Raw genomic sequence first — 13,189 nt, 5'->3', positions numbered from 1 at the left:
ATGACGGATCTCAAAGAAACAGACTATTCCAGACAGCTGGTCAGTTGCAAACCAGATAAAATTCCAGCATAGACATGGGGAAGTGGGCAAGAAGTCCCAACTCAACCTATAGAACTTCTGGCAACTTATGGCTGATTGGAGAGGGAGGGACAGTCTCTTATGCAGGGACTGGATTTTTGGTAGATTTACCAAATCAGTAGCTAGACCCCAATGAAGGACATCTGAAGGACATTTGAGGACACAAATCAGACTCAGCCATTTTATTATATATAATATAGTTTATTATGTATATAAAATAAAGTACATTAAATTGGGCAAGGAGCAGTAAGGGAAGGCATTGATAAGAGAGGCGCTCTGAATACCATCAAATTATATCATGAAAATCTCAAAAATTCAGTAAAAAAAAATTTTAAGTAAAGAAGAAAATAATTTCAATTCACAGCTTCCACCTTGAAGAAGAAGCCACAACACCTGATCAGTCTCTTGGTGAATGATATGGCAGGTGGTCATCACTGAGTGAGGCTTACAGTAGAAAAGGGCCATACAACGTTCCTAACCCACAATGCATGTAGCTCTGCTGTTTAGCCTGTAGAACTCAGTAAGCCTTACAGTATCTGTGAGAGTAAATTGTGTTTAAGTAAGACTCTAAGGACTAGTGAGATGGCTCAGAGATTAAGAGTACTGGCTGCTCTTCCAGAGAACTTGGATTCAGTTTCTAGCATATTTAATTCCCTCCCCAAAGCTCTGCTTCTTAGCATCATGACAGTGGTGATCAAGATTCAGTAGGAATTTTGGAAGGAACACAAACCATAGCATTCTGTTTAGTTCTTCACAGCATCCTATTCTGGTATACATGTGTGTGCCTGTGTGTGTGTGTGTGTGTGTGTGTGTGTGTGTGTGTGTGTGTGTGGTGTGTGTGTGTGTGTGTGTGTGTGTTGTCTTATATCTCCAAAGACATTAGTGATAGTTTTATCCTTTTATTTTTGAGGGTTTATTCTTCTCACATGGTATCTAAGGTGATTTTATCCATGTATTTTGGCTTCTATTTTTCATATAGAGGCTTTTGTACTCAAATGCCTTTATTTATTTATTTTTTTCTTTTTGAGACAGGGTCTCCCTGTAGCCCCAGCTGTCCTGGAACTCACTATGTAAGACCAGGCTGGCCTTGAACTCACAGACATCTGCCTGTCTCTGCCTCCCGAGTGCCAGGATTAAAGGCATGTTAAATACACATACATGCAGGCAGCACACTTGTACACATAAATAAAAATAATAAAGTATATATATATATAAAAGAAAACATTTTTTAAAGTCTGAGGTTTATTAACTTTGCGCTTTCCTGCGGTTTGATCAAAGCAGGTCATTTGCTGAGGGTAAATACAGTGTAACCTTTCTCAGGTCTTCCATATGGGCTGGTACATCCCCTCAAAAAATGTTTACTAATGGGGCTGGAGAAGTGGCTCAGCTGTTAAGAGCACTGGCTACTCTTGCAGAGGACCCAGATTTGGTTCCCAGCACTCACATGGTGATTGACAACCATCCCTAACTCCAGTTACATGGGAGCTGAGGCCCACTTCTGACCTCCATGGGCATTGCAAACAAAGCTTACTTAAAAGAAAAAATCTTTTTTTAAAAAGGTCTTTGCTATTGTCAGATGCTTCCAGAAACAAACTATAACAGGAGGATTGGAGCCTAAATACTTTATTTGAGGGGTTATCCCAAGAAAACATTAGTAAAGAAGTGTGGGTGAGAGATAGGCATGGTGGCACACACCTGTAATCTCAACATTTGGGAGGCTGAGGCAGGAGGATCATGACATCTACATCTGTTGCTGGGGTGCTTGGGTTTCACGCACCGCGTTGCTGAGACGGGTCCCTGGCTCTCCAAGGATACTGGATGCTGGCGACTCTGTGGGTCGCTGTCAGCTGCCTGGCAAGTTCTGTTCCAAGCTGCGGGACACTCCCTCTGTGCATGCGATCCGTCGGCCACCGGATCACGAGGGGAGGTGCAGGAACAGTGATAGATCTTCGTGAGTGGTTGCTGACGGAAGGATAGCCCCCTCCAGGGAGACTGAATCGTAGGCAGTAAGACACGGGATACAGCTCAGTCAGACTCAGTGATACAGCTCCAGATCTTAGTGATTCAGCTCCGATTTATCAGGGGGAAAACCAGAAGATTTATAGTGTGGAGGCAGTAGCAAAAGCCTTAGCTGATAGGTGCTCCTAGGATGCCCCATTTACATGTGGCGGTGGGCTTCTATCAGGCTATCAGCCTGATTAAAACCTGGTAGTTCCTATGCCAGAGGTCATGTATCTGTGACGGCCACTTCAAAGGTGAGTCAGGAAGGAGAGCAGAAGGCGCCCAGCTGAGAAGAGGAGTCTTTCCATTTGCGCTGAGCCGGCTTGCGGCTATCCGGACATGGAGAGACTGCGACCCTAAACAGCAGGGTTCCCCAACATACATCAGTGATGGAGTCAGGAGGATCATGGTATCTACACCACTGATGAGCTACACAGCAAAACCCTGTCACATGAAAAAAATAGTGTGGGAGAAAGGTTGGAAGAAAAGAGAAACGAGTCTGTACAGGCTGAGCTCATATTCAAATTACTGCTTCGCCAGAATTCATTGTGGACTTCTTAAAGAATATGTAAACACACCTCAAAGTCATCCTACCAAAAAGCAGAGCAATTTGACTATCTATCCACCAGCTCGTTATTAACCAAAGGTTCCTGCTGGTAATTCCCTGGCATTTCCAACATGCTGTGTCCGCAGGAGCTTACCAAGCTTCTAAGGCCAGAGCAGTGCTCAAAACCCAACATCGCAGATGCTAAGGAAAGACTGAATTAGTCTTTTGAACATAGTGCATACCAAGGGGATGTGTATGATTTAGTACTATGCTTTCTGAATTGGGAGTGATTTACTATATTATTCTTAGTGCTAAGTATGTATAAAGTAATTCTTTCATATAAGGCTAATGTTGAAAAATATTAGGCAAGCATGAATTACCTTGAATTACCAGTTTTCTTCTTTGCAACATGTTTGTTAGAAAGATATACTTTATTATGTGTTCATTTTTACTGTTTCTGCTAACCAGTAACAATAGGGTCTTCTTGGTGTCATTGAGCCCCCAATTTTTCTTTGAATAAATTGACCTTCTGAACAAATAATAGTCTTTTATAAAGCAGAAGAGACTAATGGGGGGGGCTCTTTAAATGGCATAATTAAGAAACAGCATTGTGTGAAATTCAGTTCAATTTGTTTATCCATTTTTTTAGACTATGGATCATTTTTACATAGTAATATTTTGTTCTTTGGGTTCCAGAGGTTATATACTGCAGACTAAGACAACTTCTTGAATTATGGCTAATTCAAAACCAAATTATGATGCTTCAGCAGAAACAGCCCTATAAAATCCTCCATGGTATAGATGCCATGTTACAATTTATATAACCCAAAGTAAGCCAAATTCATTCCAGGCTTGTTGACAGAGCAGGATCATCCAGTTAACTAAAGGCAACTGTACTGCAGACCAAGCACAGAACACTGTGCTGCAGTTAGACTTTATGGGGGAAATTTGCTAAATTACACCTATTTTCACAAATAAGCCAACAGTGGCTTAAATTTATTTTACAGAATTATTCTTGGTCATTCAAAGTCATCAGAGCCAACAGCTCCATGTGAAGCAAATTTAATAATTAATAAATACTCACTGATTATAGTATAATAGGCTTTTCAGCTTTTAAAAAATATTTTATTGAGATTTTTGTGCATTTCATATAATAAATCTTAATCAAATTTAGACCCCATCCCCCACCCACACCCCCCCCCATCAGATTTCACACATTCTCTCTATATGTTAAATACTGTCTGGTGAAGCATTTGTACCCAGATGTCCCTCAGTGAAAGTTTATGTACCGGACTTTAGCAAGCTTATTTAGAGTCACTCTCTTAAAGAAGATCTATGCTCCCTCACAGCGTTGTACTCAGTTGCCAGTAGGTCCTCATCTAGGGGTGGGCCTGATGCGCATTTCCCTTGTTCTATGCTGAGGTTTTGTCTGATAAAGTTGGCATGGGTCTTGTGCATGCTGTCACCACTGTTGCACCAACTCTGGCTCTTAAATCTTTCTGCTCCATCTTCCTCAATGGTCCCTGAACCGTGGGTGGGAGAGGATTAATATAGGAGTCCTGTCCAGGGCCATGCACTCTGCAGTCTCTTATTCTCTAAAACTTAGCCAATTGTGGCCTTTTGTGTGCATTGTATCTGTTGTATGAGGAAGCTTTGCTGGTGAGAGTTGAGAAATGTATTAGTACTCTCTCTACCCCTTGTTCCACTATATTCCATGAGCCTTAGGTGTAGATGTTCCACTGTAGACGTGTCACTAAAGACTGGGCATCTCTCAAACATATATTGTCTGTATGTGACCAGTTATGGAACTCTGTAATAGCCTTCAAAAAAACAAAAAATAAGGTTCTTTGATGAGTGGAGTGTGGTACACTTGTCTGTAAATATAAGGATCCATATTTATCATGCAGTAAGAAACTTCATTTGTCTACAGATCTGGCAGAGATGGGCTTTTCTCTATGGTCTATGACCTCTCCAGCCATATGTATGTGTCTATATTTACAGGACCATGAGTTTTGTCCCATTGAGAGGGCTTTAAGTTCAATTAGGTAAAAGTGCCACTACTGCACCAGTAGAGATGGCTCGGTGTGCCAGGTGTTGTGGTTATTAGGCTTTAGGGCTGGGCTGGACCATTGATTGATTTTCTCCCTTGGCAGCTTGCATAGTGTCCTCTAGAACTATGAGAGTTACTCTTAGGGGAGGAAGCTTCCAGGTCAGTTCCAGCTCCATTGCTCCAAGTCCCATGTCCAAAGTATGACCTGTCTTCAGCAATAGGGTCTTACCTTCAAGTTCTGGGAGGTAATCAAGGGCCGTGGCAATAGCCTGTGTTATTTTGGGAGTCTCTTAGACTACCCTGACCAACAACTCAAAGGGAGGTTTCTTCTGACACTGAGTTCCTTGTTATATAGCCTTCATGTACACACATGCACTCATGTTTAGATATTGTATGTGTATTTTTCAGGGAGGATTTTGAGTTATAACATTTCCCTCTGACTTTTTACACCATCTAAACTTTATTTATTGCTCCTCTCTCCTGCCAAACCTCCCTCCTCCCTCCCGTTTAAGTGCCCTATTTTCCCTTGATAATATCTGTCTCAAATAATCCTCCCTCTCTTGAGTCCCTTCTTCCTGTTTACACCCATGGTTCCACGAATGTCCTCTGCTTCTCCCTTCTTAGTCGAATACCCCCATTTTCCCCATTTCTCCCTTGGTAACAGCTGCTTCCTACTATTTCTCTCTCTCAGGTGCTTTCTTTCCCTTTCCTTCCATGCTTCCTTTCTGTTTTCCTGGACCCTGCTGTTAAATCAGGATATAAACTCACATATAAGGGATGGTTGCTAAGATCCACAAATGAGGAAGAACACACGTCACTTACTTTTCTGCTTTTTGATTCCATCCATTTACCTGCAAATTTCATAATTTCATCTTTCCTTACTGCTGAGTAGAATTCTGTTGTGTAATTGTACCACATAGCCATTTTCCATTCATCAGACATTTAGGTTGTTTCCGTATCTTAAATATCGCAAGGAAAAGCAGCAACAATCACGAACGTACGGGTATCTCTACAGTAGAATGAGTCCTTTGGGTATATGCCAAGGGTTGTATGGTAGATTCACTCTTAGTTTTTTAAGAGTTCTCCACACTACTTTCCATAGTGGTTGCTTGAATTTGCAACCCCACCAGCAGTGAATGAGTGTTCCCCTTTCTCCACAACCTTGCAACAGCATTTGGTATCATTTGCTCTCATGATCTTAGTCAGCCTGACTGGGGTAAGATGAAATCTTAAAGTGATTTTGACCATTTTTGTTTGTTTGTTTGAGAACTCTCTGTTCAACTCCTTAGCCATCTTTTTGTTGGCCCATTTATCTTCTTGTTTATTTTTTTAATTCTTTGTATATTTTGGATATTAATCCTCTGTCAATGTGTAGCAGGTGAAGGTTTTCCCCCACTCAGTGGGTTTCCTCTTTACTTCCTTGGTTGTTTCTTTTGCGGTACAGAAGCTTTTTAGTTTAATGAGGTCCCACTTACTGATTGTTGACCTTAATGCCTGAGCAACTCATATTTGATTTAGAAAGTCCTTTTCTGCACGTGTATCTTGTAGGGTACTACCTAAGTTTTCTTCTAGCACTTTCAGAGTTTCAGATTTCATATTGAGGTCTTTGATCCATTTAGAGTTTATTTTTGTGCAGGGTGTAAGATAAGGGTCCAATTTCATTTTTCTACTGATGGAGATCTGGTTTTGCCAGCACTGTTTGTTAAGGATGCTGTCTTTGCTCCATTATGTGTTCTAGGCATCTTTGTCAAATATTAGGTGATTAAAATTGCATGCATTCATGTCTGAGTCTTCGATTCTGTTCCGTTGATCTACATGTCTGTTTTGTAACAGTACCATGCTGTTTATATGACTATAGCTCTGTAATATATCTTGAGATCCAGTTTGATGATCTTCCAAGAATTAATCTTTCTGCCCAAAATTGTTTTGGATATTCAGGGTCTTTTGTGATTCCATATAAATTTTAGGATTTTTTTTCCTAGCTCTGTGAAGAATGTCATGGGGATTTTGATTGGCATTGCATTGAATCTATGCACTGCTTTTAGTAGGATTGTCATTTTTACAATATAATTCTACCACTCCATGAGCAGGGGAGGTCTTTCCATTTCCTGGGGTCTTCCTCGATCTCTTTCTTTAAAGATTTAAAATATTCATTGTAGATGTCTTTAATGTCTTTGGTTATGTTTATACCTAAATATTTTTAAGGCTATTGTGAATGGGAGGGTTTCCATGAATGTGTTTTCTGATTGCTTGATATTGGTATATAGAAAGTCTACTGATTGTTGTAAGTTAATTTTGTAACCTGTCACTTTGCTGAAATTATCGATCATTTCTAGCAGTTTTCTGGTGGAATTTTTGGGATCTCTTACGTGTAATATAATATTTTCTGAAAATAGTGTGATAATTTGAGCTCTTCTTTTCTAATTATTACTCCTTTAATTTCCTTCTCTTGTCTTGGTGCTCTAGCAAGAGTTTCAAGCACTATATTGAAAAAGTGGAGCTAGTGAAGATCCTTCTCCAGTTCCTGATTTTAATGTGAATGCTTCCAGCTTTTCTCCATTTAGAATGATGTTGGCCATGAATTTGTTGTATATAGCTTTATTATGTTGAGGTATGTTCCCGCCAGACCAATTCCCTTTAGGATTTTTTAAATGAATGCATGTTGGATTTTGTTAAAGGCCTTTTCTGCATCTATTGGGATAACCTTGTAATTTTTATCTTTAAGTCTATTTACATGATTTATTACATTTATTGATTTATGTATACTGAACAATCTCTGCATCTCCGGAATAAAACTGACTTAATCACGGTGGATGATCGTTTTGATCTGTATGCATTTTGTATTTTGTTCTGAATCTTTGCATCTATGTTCATTAAGAATATGGCTATAGTTTTCATTTTTGCTCTGTCTTTACTTGGTTTTGGTATTAGAGATACTGGCTTCATAGAAGGAATTTGGGAGTTCTCCCTCTGTTTTTATGTTTTTGAATAATTTAAGAAATTTTGGTTGTAGATCTTCTTTGAATGTCTGGTAGAATTCTGCTGTGAATTCATCTGGGTCTGGGATTTTTTTTAGCAGGGAAGTTTTGTATTTCTGTTTCAATTTCTTTAATTGTTATGGGCCTGTTTAAGCTGAAGATCTTGGTTTAACTTTGTTGGTTTCCATGAATTTAGAAATTCATTCATTTCTTTTAGATTTTCACATTTAATAGAGTGTAGGTTTTTAAAGTATTCCCTTATAATGTTCTGGATGTTTTTGGTGTATGTTGTGATGTTTCCCCTTTCATCTCTGATTTTGCTAATTTGGATTTGTTCTTTCTTTTGGCTCACTGGACTAAGGATCTGTCTATCTTGTTTAACTTTTCAAAGAACCAGTTCTTAAATTCACTGATTCTTTGTATCGTTTTCTTTGTTTCTATTTCATTAATTTCTCCTCTGATTTTTGTTATTTCTTCTCATCTACTGAGTTTGGGTTTTTTTTCTTGCTTTTCCAGGGTCTTCAGTTGTACTATTAAATCATTTATATGTGCTTTACTATTTTTTTAATGTAGGCTCTTACAGCTATAAACTTCCCTCTTAAGGTTGCTTTTAGTGTTCCAGAGGTTTTGTTTTGTTGTGTTACCATTTTCATTTAGTTCCAGGAATACTTTTATTTCTTTCTTGAATACTTCTTTAACCCATTCCTCATTCAAGAGTGTTGTTTAATCCCCATGAGTTTGTGTAGTTACTACAACTTCTTTTGCTGTTGATTATAAGCTTTATTGCATTGTGGTCTGATAGAATGCATGGAATTATTTCAATTTTTTCTTCTTTTCTGAAATTTTTGTGTCCCAGAATGTGATTAGTTTTAGAAGTTTACATGGGCTACAGAATAGAAAGTGTATTCTTTGGTGCTCTGGGTGAATATTCTGTAGATGTCTACTAGGTCCATTTGATGTAAGATGTCATTTAATTCAGATGTCTCTCTGTTTATTCTTTGTCCAGTACACCTGTCTATTGGAGACAGTGGGGTATCAAAGTCACATACAATTGGAGTTAATTTGTGTTTTATAAACCTGTGCTACTGTTATTATTAAATTGGGTGCACCAGAGTTGTTACATATATACTTATGATTATAATATCTTCTTAATCATTTATTCCTTTCATTAGAATGAAATGATCCTCTTTATCTCTTCTTATTAGTTTTAATTTGATTTTTTCAGATTATAGAATTGCAACATGTGCTTGCTTCTCAGTGCCATTTGTTTGGAAGATTTTTTTTCCATCCTTTACCCTAAAGTAGTGACTATTCTTGAAAGTGAGATGAGTTTCTTGAAGACAAAGAAAGATGGATTTTGTTTCTTAATCCATTTCATCAGCCTGTGTCTTTTGACTGGAGTGTTGAGGTCATTGACATTTAGAGTTATGATTGAAAGATGTGTATTGGTTACTCTTAGTTTCATTTTAATTTCTTTATGTTCTTGGATTTATTTTGTGCTTCTGTAATTATATCTCCCTTTGTTTACTTTCTGTAGCCTCCTAGGCATAGACATTCCTATTTTGGTCCATCGTATTGCTTTGAGTATTCTCTGTAGGGTTAATTTGGTGGACATGAATTCTTTAAGCCTATTCATGTCACGGAAAATTTTCCATTCCCTTTCAACTATGATAGATAGTTTTGCTGGTTAAAGTATTCGGGTTAGTATACATGGTCTTTAGAACTGGGAATACTTTGGTCCAGGCTCTTCTGGCTTTCATAGTTTGCACAGAAAAGTCAGCTGTAATTCTAATGGGTTTTCCTTTATACATAACTTGTTCTTCTCTAGCAACTTTCAGTGCCCTTTCTTTGTTCTGCACATTTAGTGCTTTTATTATGATATGCCATGAGGAGCTTCTGTTCTGGTCTTGTCTAACTGATGTTCTATGTGCTTCTTGTAGCTGTACAGGTGTGTCTTTCCTTAATTTAGGGAAGTTTTCATCTATTATCCTGTTGAAGATCTGGTCAATGCCATTGACCTGAGAGTCTCCTCCTTCCTGTATGCCTATGATAGGTAGCTTTGGTCTTTTCATGGTGTCCCAAATTTCCTGCATATTCCATTTTGTGTGTTTTTTAAAATTTTTTATAGTCTTTGCTTGAAGAAACCAGCTCTTTAACTTTGTTGTCCAGTCTTGATATTCTGTTTTCCATTTCATTCAATCTGATCATGATGCTTTCTCCTGTCATTTCAAATTGACTTAGAGCTTTTTAATTCCATCTTCATTTTGGCTTGGGTTTTTTCATTCTTTCTATCTATTTTGTGAATTTACTTTTCAAGTTCCAAAATATTTTGTTATTTCATCCAGCTGCATATTTGTATTTTCTTAAGCTTCTGTCACAAGTTTATGCCTATCTTCTTTGAGTTGAGTTTTTGCCTGTGTGTTAAGTTCTTTGATCATGTTTATGATTGTTCTTTGTAAGTTCTGCATTGCGGGGTTGCTCAGGGAGATTCTCATTGTAGCATACTTCTGTAAGACTGGTGGGTTTTGTTGGGAACATATTCTTTTGGTTTTCTTTTTTATACTTTTTTTTTGCGTTGCTGTTCGGGCATATGGGTGTCTTTTGTTGGTTGTGTGTCTGATAGGAAATTCCATTCTGCCCTTGTTTATTTGATTTTTGTTTCTATTTATATTGTCAACATAACTTGCTTGCTTCACGCCAGGTATGAAAAGTTATTTGGTGTGTGCTTCAGGTTCTTGCAGGGTAGTAGTCTGGTCTGGGTAGTAGGCAAGCCTGTGGTAGATCAGGAGGGGTGCCAAGGGTGAGATGAGGGTAGGTACAGCCTGTGGAGGATTATAACAAAGCTGGAGAATTGAGCTAGTCCGGGTGCACAAGATTAGAACGCAGTGGGTGGGTCTGGACAAAGGAGATCTGGGGTGGAAAGAGAAGTGGATTGGACCCAAGCCTAGAAAGGGGACCCAGTGCTGGGAGAGCATGGCTAGAGAGGAACCAAGGCACAATGGGAGGATCTGACTTACCAGAGGTTAGGCAGCTGTGAGATCAGGAGGCCAGGGGCAAGGTGGGGGTGGGCACAGCCTGTGGAGTGCCTGATGAACTATGCTAGAGGATTAAGCTAGTCTGGGTTAGGAAGCAGTCCAGAGATCACAGGTGGAAGAGCAGGAGCAGGCCTGGGCTCAAGGCTAGAACCTTTTAGCTTAGTAAGATTTTATAACCCTTTTTTTAGGGCTAGAATGCAGTTTCCCTAGCACTAAAATATTTTTTTTCAAAATTTTTTTCAGATTGAAAAAATAACTTAAAGCCTATCAACATACAGTACACACATATGTATTCTTTGATATAAACTTTAACTTAATCCTCTGCTAGCAACTGCCTCCAAAACAGCTGATGGGTAATAAAACACTCTTTACAAAGACATCAATAGTTCATTGCTCTCAAGTCCTTAATTTTCTTTGAACAAGACCAGGCTCATCAATCTGCACCCAAAGGTAGACCCCTGATCACACTGATAACATATTCACTGGAACCTGTGGAGTAAGACAGCTCAGACTAACTCTCAAGGGTTAACCCTGTGGAGTTAGAGATGTGAGGACAGAGGAGTTGGCAACTTAACATGTTTTGAGGGACATTGCCAAAAATGAAGAATAAAACAACCTATCCATTCGTGTTTGGGGCCTCCTGTATGAGGTATACCTACTTAGTATTTCCTCTGTAACTGTAAACATTTCCACTAAGAAGTCTTTAGTTTAACTGTCTACATGGACTAATCATTAGCACTTTAAGACTGACTGTCTTTACTCTTCTTCATATGCAAGCTCACAGGGCGGAGAGATGATGGATAGGTGGATACATGGATGACTGGATAGATGGATGAATTAACAGGCATAATTTAAACAGAGAATTTTGACTGAAAAACAATTTCTTGTAAGATGAAGTTTTCTTTAGGGGCTGGGGCGATAACTCAGTGGATTAAGTGTTTGTCTTGCAAACTTGAAGAACTGAGTTCAAATTCCCAGAACCCACACAAAGTCAGATACAGAAGCATGCATCTGTAATCCCAGCACAGAGAAAGGAGAACCCTGGGAAGCTCTCAGGCAGCTAGCCTGGCCTACATAGCAGCAGAATACCAAGAGACCCTGTGTCAAACAAAGTGGAAGGCAGGAACCAACACCCAAAGTAGTTCTCTTCCACACATGTGTCATGGCACATATGCACTTGCAGTCACATAAATGAACATGAGCATAACATACACATACACAAAAAAAGAGAAAAGAAAAAAGTATTTACACTTTAATTAAACTTCATAAATTGTGTTTGTTCAACTTCCAGTTAGGGAAAGGGTGAGGAAATAGAGAGATGAACAAACAGATAGTTAAAGGACAATTTAGATTATTAAGAAAAGTGTTTCTATTTAAATTAGTCTATTCTCCTAGTACAGAAATTATTTGCGGCAAATTCCTATTGAAAGAGTAAGCTATTAGAATCAAATATCAATGTGTGATTGACTGACTACTTAGAGACCTTATATTGTAAAGGTTGACCTCCCATCATGTAACCTGTCTGAAAGGGAATTCTGCACTCAGATGCTCTCAGAGATCCATATTCACCTGGCAGGGGCAATACCCACTGTCACCTACAGCAGCCATTCAGAGTATTACCCTCATCACATTTTCTTAAGCCTGTTTCCATCATATTAATTTTAGTCCTTATTTCTCAGTAAGGTTATAGATAATGTCTTTTTTGTCTTTGATTTATTTTTTTGTGGGGCTTTTGGCTACTCTAACATTCTCCCCTCTGAAGAGGTAACCCTAAAATCGTTTAAGGATTAGATAAAAGCTCCCAAATACTTTTGACATGTTTGGCCTTTGGAACAGAGTATGTTGCTAAGAGGCCCAAGGACATTGTGAGTTTTAACCAAGAAACTGGCTACTTTGGGAGGGGATCTTTTTACCCAAACTGCCTAGCCAATTCCTACCTCCTATTCTTATCACAGCATCCTCTGAAGGGGTTACCCAAATTGTCAATAGGGAATAGGGACACCGATCACTTTGGCTCCTTCCATGCTGAACAGGGACAAAGGGTGAGGCAATTGGAGTACCCCTTCAGTGGGTCTATCTAAAAGACTCCCATATTGCATAACTCTTATCTCTAGGGGGAAAATAAAGTCCTTGACTGGTGAATAGGAGATGTGAAGGAGAAGTAAAGGCAAGAGTAATTAGCATTACAAGTTCTAGACGGGGAACCAGAAAAAGTCAGAACAAGGCAGATTTCAAATGTCCAAATTAAAATCCACTGGAATTTTTTGATGAGGGCTTCCAAAAGCATCCATCTATTAGGTTCCTCCTCATTTTCCTTTTGTCTGCCAAGGCTGGACTCGAGAGTGATGGACCCAGGATTTGTTTTCAGGTACTTTGATAACTGTTGGAGTGGTTAGAATCAGTGTCAGTTCCCTCTCAAAGGCTTCTAGATAGGGAGAGAAAACAAATTTATCCATCATTTTAGAACAATAGCTGGTTGTCTCCCTTAGCTACAGGTGGG

At 38.9% G+C, this 13,189-nt stretch overlaps 1 protein-coding gene across 2 annotated transcripts in view; it reads left to right on the top strand.

Annotated features, from left to right (window-relative positions):
- The window catches only part of Fabp2 (fatty acid binding protein 2), a 56,875-nt gene that overhangs the window by 8,994 nt on the left and 34,692 nt on the right, over positions 1-13,189 (top strand). The window lies entirely within an intron of this gene.

This window comes from Nannospalax galili, unplaced genomic scaffold (genome assembly GCF_000622305.1).
Source record: "Nannospalax galili isolate Female #2095 unplaced genomic scaffold, S.galili_v1.0 scaffold142, whole genome shotgun sequence".
NCBI lineage: Eukaryota > Metazoa > Chordata > Mammalia > Rodentia > Spalacidae > Nannospalax > Nannospalax galili.
The sequence above is the reverse complement of the archived record's forward strand: the minus strand, read 5'-3'. Positions and strand labels throughout refer to the sequence as shown.